This window comes from Corvus kubaryi, unplaced genomic scaffold (genome assembly GCF_017639235.1).
Source record: "Corvus kubaryi isolate FWS band 111438036 unplaced genomic scaffold, C.kubaryi_AGA036_p1.0 split3-73, whole genome shotgun sequence".
Lineage (NCBI taxonomy): Eukaryota > Metazoa > Chordata > Aves > Passeriformes > Corvidae > Corvus > Corvus kubaryi.
Genome location: NW_024582091.1, coordinates 17,849,473 through 17,856,459, shown reverse-complemented (window position 1 = coordinate 17,856,459; position 6,987 = coordinate 17,849,473).

Genomic DNA, 6,987 nt, shown 5'->3' with positions numbered 1-6,987 from the left:
AGTGTCAACTGCTCAAGGCAAGATGATTCCTGAGGCAGTGTTCTGTCAGAAACCTTCTGGAAAAAGACTAAGAACTGGAGCATTACAAACTTTGTTGAATCAGCTTTGACTAAGCGACTTTTATTTCCAGAGAGAATCCTGCTAAATGTAGAACAAAGATGTGAGTTATAATCAAATGTAAGTATGATTTATAATTAAGAGAATCTTCATGAGAAAATGGGATTTTCATTTTTTTTTTTTTTATCTCTAGCTCTCCGGTTCTGCAAAACCCTAAAAAACCTTTAACTTTTTATTTTCAATTTAGTTGCTGCAAAACTGAAAAAGAAATAATTTCCAGTTCTCAAACAGAACTTCAAGGAACACTTGTATATGATATGCAAAAGTGCCACCTCTGCAGCATTGAGTGCAATGACATTTTTATCCCAATTGACTGTTTCAGGGACTGGTTATAGAACAGTTACAGTTATTATAAATGAGTTTAATTTAAAAAAAAAAATCATGCTGTAAGTCACTGGAAATGGTTTTTCGTTTAAGCATCTCTCCAAAAATGTACACATGACATATGCTCAGAGTTGTGACTACATACAATTAAGACAACCGTGTAAGCAAATACTCATTGAGTTGATTCCTCCCTTACACCAAGAAGGTGGAAATTTCAGGTGTGGAAACTGAAGTGCATGCACTTCTAGATAAAACAGAAGATGTTACAGAATTGTATGATGCTACTGATGCCAGCCTGAGCCACAGAAAACCTGACACATTACAGTGCTTGTAACGGAATAACAAACCAAAACAAATCTCCACAAAAACAAACCAACTTCTAAATTGTTATGTGGATACAAATTCCACTGAAATGTTCTTCTGTGACGACACAGGATTTTACTGGCTTTGGCTCACTCCCTCATTTTAGTGTATGCAGGAATAACGGTCACACTTTAAAAGATTAGTTGGCTTGGTTTTGATAAGCATCCAGAAATCCTGCTGCTCATTTAAATTTTTATGCTACAAAATTGCTTTCATTGCATTCTGTCATTTAACATTGATTTTATGTTTCAGGGTTGTGGGGTTTTTTCTTTGGAGAAGGTCTGAGAATATCCTTGTTATCAGAAGGGTCCAAAGGACAGTAAAATATGCTGAAAATGTCAAAATGCGAAAGTGAGATAGCTTTTTAATGACATAGAATTGAATTCTACACAAACTTCAGCAAATAGACTGTGTTTTACAGTATCTTCATTTCTGCAAGGCAAAGTACAGGAATATTTTTATTAATTGTTTTGTTTCATTGCTAAATGATTTTTAACAGAAATGTTGAGTTTCTGATAAATAATTATTTCTATCACTTGAACTTCAGTGATTATTTTTAAGATGTACAGAGGTCCAAGGTGTCGTGCAGCTGACACACTGGAGGGAAGGGATGCCGTCCAAACGGACCTTGACAGGCTTAAGAATCGGATCCGTGTGAACCTCCTGAAGTTCAACAAGGCCAAGTGCAAGGTCCTGCACTTGGGCTGCAGCAATTCCAAGCACAAATACAGGTTGGGCAGTGAATGGATGAAGAGCAGCTCTGGGGAGAAAGATTTGGGTGTGTTAGTGAATTAGATGATCATTATAACAGCAATTTGTGCTTGTAATCCAGAAAACCCACCATATCCTGGGCTGCACCAAAAGGAGCATGACCAGCAGGTCAAGGGAGACGATTCTGCCCCTCTACTCCACTCTGGTGAGACCTCATCTGGAGGGCTTTGTTCATCTCTGGGGTGCACAAAATAAGAAGGACATGGACCTGTTGGAGTGATCCTAGAGCAGGCCCACAAAGATTGTCAGAAGGCTGCAGCACCTCTTCTGTGAAGCCAGGCTGAGAGAGCTGGCCTGGAGAAAAGAAGGCCTCAGGAAGACCTTATAGCAGACTTCCAGTACCTGAAGGGAGTGTACAAGAAAGATGGAGAGGGACTATTTACAAAGTAGTGACATGTGGGACTGGATTCAAACTGAAAGAAAGTAGGTTTAGTTTAGATATTAGGAAGAAATTCTTTACTCTGAGGGTGATGAGGCACTGAAACACATTGCCCAGAAAAGTTGTGGGTGCCCCCCCTTCCACAGAGGTGTTCAAGGTCAGGCTGGATAGGGCTTTGAGCAACCTGGTCTAGTGGAAAGTGTCCCTGTCCATGGCGGGGGAGTTGGAATTAGATGACCTATAATGTCCCTTCCAACCTAAAGCCATTCTATCAACCTATGATTGTATAATGTGTTAGGTGTAGGATTGCATTTCTCAATCCCAAACTCTGGCAACGAGAATGTCAGTGCAGTGCCATGTTTCCTTTTGCATGCTTATTCCAGGTACAGCATCCCTGAAGCTGTACCTCATGCCTCATTCCTCTCTGCACCCTAACCCTGACCCTAATGGCAGCTTGGGGGTGAGGCTGAAGTCCTCAGCATCACAGGTGGCCCAGATCAGAAATTCTTCAAGCAGAGATGTTTGAGCAGTGCTGTTCCTCTTTGGAATGCTTTTTTCCATCCCCCTTGTCCCCAAAGATGTAACCTTTTTTGCTGTCTGAAGGCCAGCCCTAACCTTGACTCTAAGCATAATTTATCCTTGGGACACAGGTAGCCCATCTTAGAAAGCTGTGAAGGCAAAGATGTGGGTGCAGTGCTGTGCTTCCCTTGGTCTGCCTCTTCCACCCGCTGTGTCCCTGGAGGAGTAGGCACTGTTGGTCTCTGAATCCTTACTCCAACCTTAATGACAGCTTGGGGCCCTCTACCATGGACAGCCCAGATTAGAAACGTGTGCAGGCAGCAATGTTGGTGCAGTGCTGTACTTCCATTGGCATGTCTTTTCCCTGCTCACTGTCTCTGGACCTGTAGGCTTTGTGGCTCTCTAGAACCTACCCCTAACCATAAGTGCAGTGTGGGTCTGCAGCTGAAACCCCCAGTGTCTTTGGTGGTCCAATTTAGAAATCTCTGGAAGAAGGAGTACTGTGCTTCTTTGGTGTGCCTGTTCCACGTACAGCACCTCCGGAGCTGTAGGCCTTCTCAACCCTAACCTAAAGGCATCTTGGGGCTGCTGTCTCTCTGTGTGTTTATCCAGCCTAACCCTGAGTCAAAAAAATTTCCTTTGCATAGATCCAACTGACAATCTCCTTAGCAATATATCCCCTACCACCTAAGTCCAGGGAGGGGAATCAAGCCATAGTATTGTCTGGCTTGCAGTCCTAAAACATCACAAAAAATATCTATGGGTTTGGCCTGCATTTATCTAGGGGATGAACAATACCCATATGTTCACCAGATGACTACAGAGCAGGATTGTTTGAGTCAAAATTCAAGGCCACAACAAAGGATAAACTGTTTCTTCAGGACTGTCTTTGATTAGATTGCTGTTTACAAAGAAATTTTTTAAAAAGGAATATAACAAAATAAATGGGAGGATCATTGTTCCTTGTTATCTCTTTATTTTTCAGTTATGTTCTATTAAACACAACTGTTTTATGGTCTATTTTCATTAAGCATTTATTTCCCTCACAGTGACTCACAGTTGGAATTACAGCATATGTAGTTCTCTCAGTTCAGAAGCCATAAAACTGTAAATTAATTCTGAATATAAATATCAGGGAATGTGTATGCTCACTCTCATAGTCACTTCGTACACATATATGGCTACACATGCATACAGGGGCATAAAGTAAAAAAAAAATTAATTAATTAATGCACACATGAACATACACACATATATCTCTACATACATATTTAGTGTCCATATTTACATAGTGACGTTCACAGGTATTGTAGTGATATTTAAATATATAAGGATTTGTGTATATATGTGTGTGTGTATGTCTGTATGCATGCAAAATTTCAATTTCTTATTCTTCATCCACTGAGTTACTTAAATTTGGAAAGGAGATGGCAGAAGAATCTGAATGTGTTCTGCATCATAATATCCTTAAGCAAAACGTTAACATTCTCTTATGTTCCAAAGTCTTTCTCTAAAACAGCTGTAGCACAAACATTAACAATTTTTCCTTGACTAATGTGTGCTTTGTACATCCTAGAAATAGTAGTGATCTGGACTCTGAACATAATTCTTTTATGTTTATGTAAATTGAAATAATGCAAATATAAATCTCCTTTATTCTTTTGTGCAGGGGCTATTTACACCTTGAATTTAATGGTGTTATGTTGTGCCTTGAATAGGCAAGAAAAGACTAGAGGTAGGCAGGGAATGTGTCCAAAATTTTTGCTGTTTATCTGCAGATTATTACAGGCTGAGAAATATCTTTTCCCACTGAGACAGAAGGATGCAGCGTAGAATCCTCTGTTTCTATGTATCAAATGCCTTCTGAGGGCTGCACCTGGAGTGACATGCTGAAGGAAAAATCTTTCCCAAAAAGAATAATAAAATTGCAGAAACTGGAAGAAAGCCTTTCTGCAACCTAAATGCACACATTGGTAAGTTTGCTTTACCATTACCAAAGGTTTAATTAAGTAATTAAGTTTTTCTTTGGAGTAGAATAATTTAATTGGTTAAAATAATGATTATTTAATTAAAAATGAAAATTTAACCCATTATATAACGCAAATAATCTAAAAAGCTGGCAAGAAAGGGGGTAAGAAAGCCTTCGAAGTTTGAGAAAGACAGTGGTAAGGCTCACATAATACTCAGACATTTTTACAAGGTCACAACATGTTGCCAGGTGCGTAGATGTCTGAGTGATGAAGGGAACAAAGTATTTGCCATTTGCAAAGTTGTATTTTTGTATCTCTGTTGATATGAGAGCGACATATTCCAATTTATTGGAGACACAAATATCACGGTGCATGATTTTCTAACATTACAACAGAAAAACCCTGTACAAAATAGTGTAGAATAAAAGCAACAAAATCCTAGTAACATAAAAATCATTATTTCTTGGAATGTGGGAAATTTACTTGCATATTATGAATTTTTTTGTTCTTATTGTTTTTATTTTTTAACCATGAGAGCAGTAAAATCCTGTAGCAAGCTGCCCAAAGGGGTAGGGGGACCTCTGTTTTGGGAGGTGTTCTGCAACTTGCTTGGATTAGACCTGCTTTGAGTAGGGAGTTGGACCAGGTGACCTCTGGATACCCCTTCCAGCCTGACAATCTGTGACTCTTTTATTGCATCATTTTGATGAACCATCAGGATATTTTAAAACCATACTAAAATAATGAATTCATAATCTTACCTCTCTTGTGTTGTTCAGGCTATCATTTAGTGGCAGTTTTAATATTTTTATTCACGACAGTGCCATAGGCTTTTTTGCCTCCCCTAGTTAGCTGCACCCCTCTGCTGTGTTTGGATACCACCACATTGGAGCCATGTATCTTTTTGTCCTCTGGGATCTCAGTCAACTCTTGATTTTAAGTCTATTCATCAGTACAGGATTTGTCAGCTATTGCTTCATGAACATAAGACCCAACATTGATCATTCCTGAAATATGTTGACTTTGTAGTAAATAAATAGTTCTATCTGCCATAGGACATGCCGGATTTTCTACAATTCTTTATATATATTGCAAACAATATTTGAATACCAACAGTTACTTGAAGTAACTTGAAATACCTTGAAAGATTAACTAATGTTATCTTCTAAACAGGGAAAGTAAATAAAAATTATAAACAGGTTTAGAGTCCCTGCAAAAGAGAATAAAAAAATAATAAATGAAGTTGGAAAATTTGGAAAAGAAGTTTGCTTGGTCTCATGTGAAAGAGCACAGACACTGCAGTGAAATACCACTCCCAATAATTCTCAGTATCAACTTTAAGAAACATGTAGAGCTGTGCATTTATGAGATATATATCTGTATACACATACACACAGAAATGCATGGGTAAACATTGAGCTTTATCACTATACCAGTTCTTTTGAGATGGTTGGGAGTGTATAAATGACCAAATATCAAACAAATTATCAGTAAGATTCACTAGCAGTTCTTTTTCCTACACATGGTTTGCCTTTTCTCTCACTCGATGGAAAAAAGATCCTTAATCTTACGTGCACTGCAACCTTTCAAGTTTATCAGATTTGAAATAGTGTTTCACTGCTACTTGAAAAAAATCATTGGGAAGAAAAGCTATCATCAGGATCATAAGAGGAAACTACGATAAAAAAAAAAAAGCCAACAGAAACTTATTTTGAAGATAAGTCCTACTATTCACAAAATGCCCAAACAATGAGATGCATGTGATACCTATCAGCCTGCCTAAGATATATCATTCATTGAATTTCTTTGACCTAATTATACAAATTTTGCATCATTCAATGTTTTGGGTATTGGAAGTTTTTTCCAATGAAGGAGCTGAAGTTCAACCTTGCATCAGGAATTTCCATGTAATAGATTTATCATGTTACATCAGACTCCTACCATTTTTGTTTTTGGAGTGGGGTATATGAAAAGTATCAGCTGAATGATAATGGGGAAATTAAAATTATGGAATTGCATTAGCCAATATTTGTCTATCTATACAGGTAAAAAAATTATTATATCCTTTAAGAGACTGAAAATTGAGTATTTACTGAGTCAGTTAAAATTTGATTTGAACCAGTCTTCATTTAAATGTACATAAAATACATGAAAAAAAATTTTAGCATGTTTTGACCTTCTGCGACTCCAAGTGAAATATTTCTAAGGTGCCCAAGAACATGAGAAACCACCTAAATCTTGTGCAACTGTACAGACACACACAAAAAAATGAACTCTTGCTGGTATGAATCACAGAATATGCCAAGTTGGAAGGGACACACAAGGATCATTGACTCCAGTTCCTGGCCCTGCACAGCACTACCCCCACGAATCACACCATGTGCCTGAGCATTGTCCAAATGCTATTTGAACTCTGTCAGGCTGGTGCTGTGACCACTGCCCTGAGGAGCCTGTTCCAGTGCCCAACCACCCTCTGGGCAAAGAACCTTTTTCTAGTATCCAACCTAAACCTCCCCTGACACAACTTCAGGCCATTACCTAGGG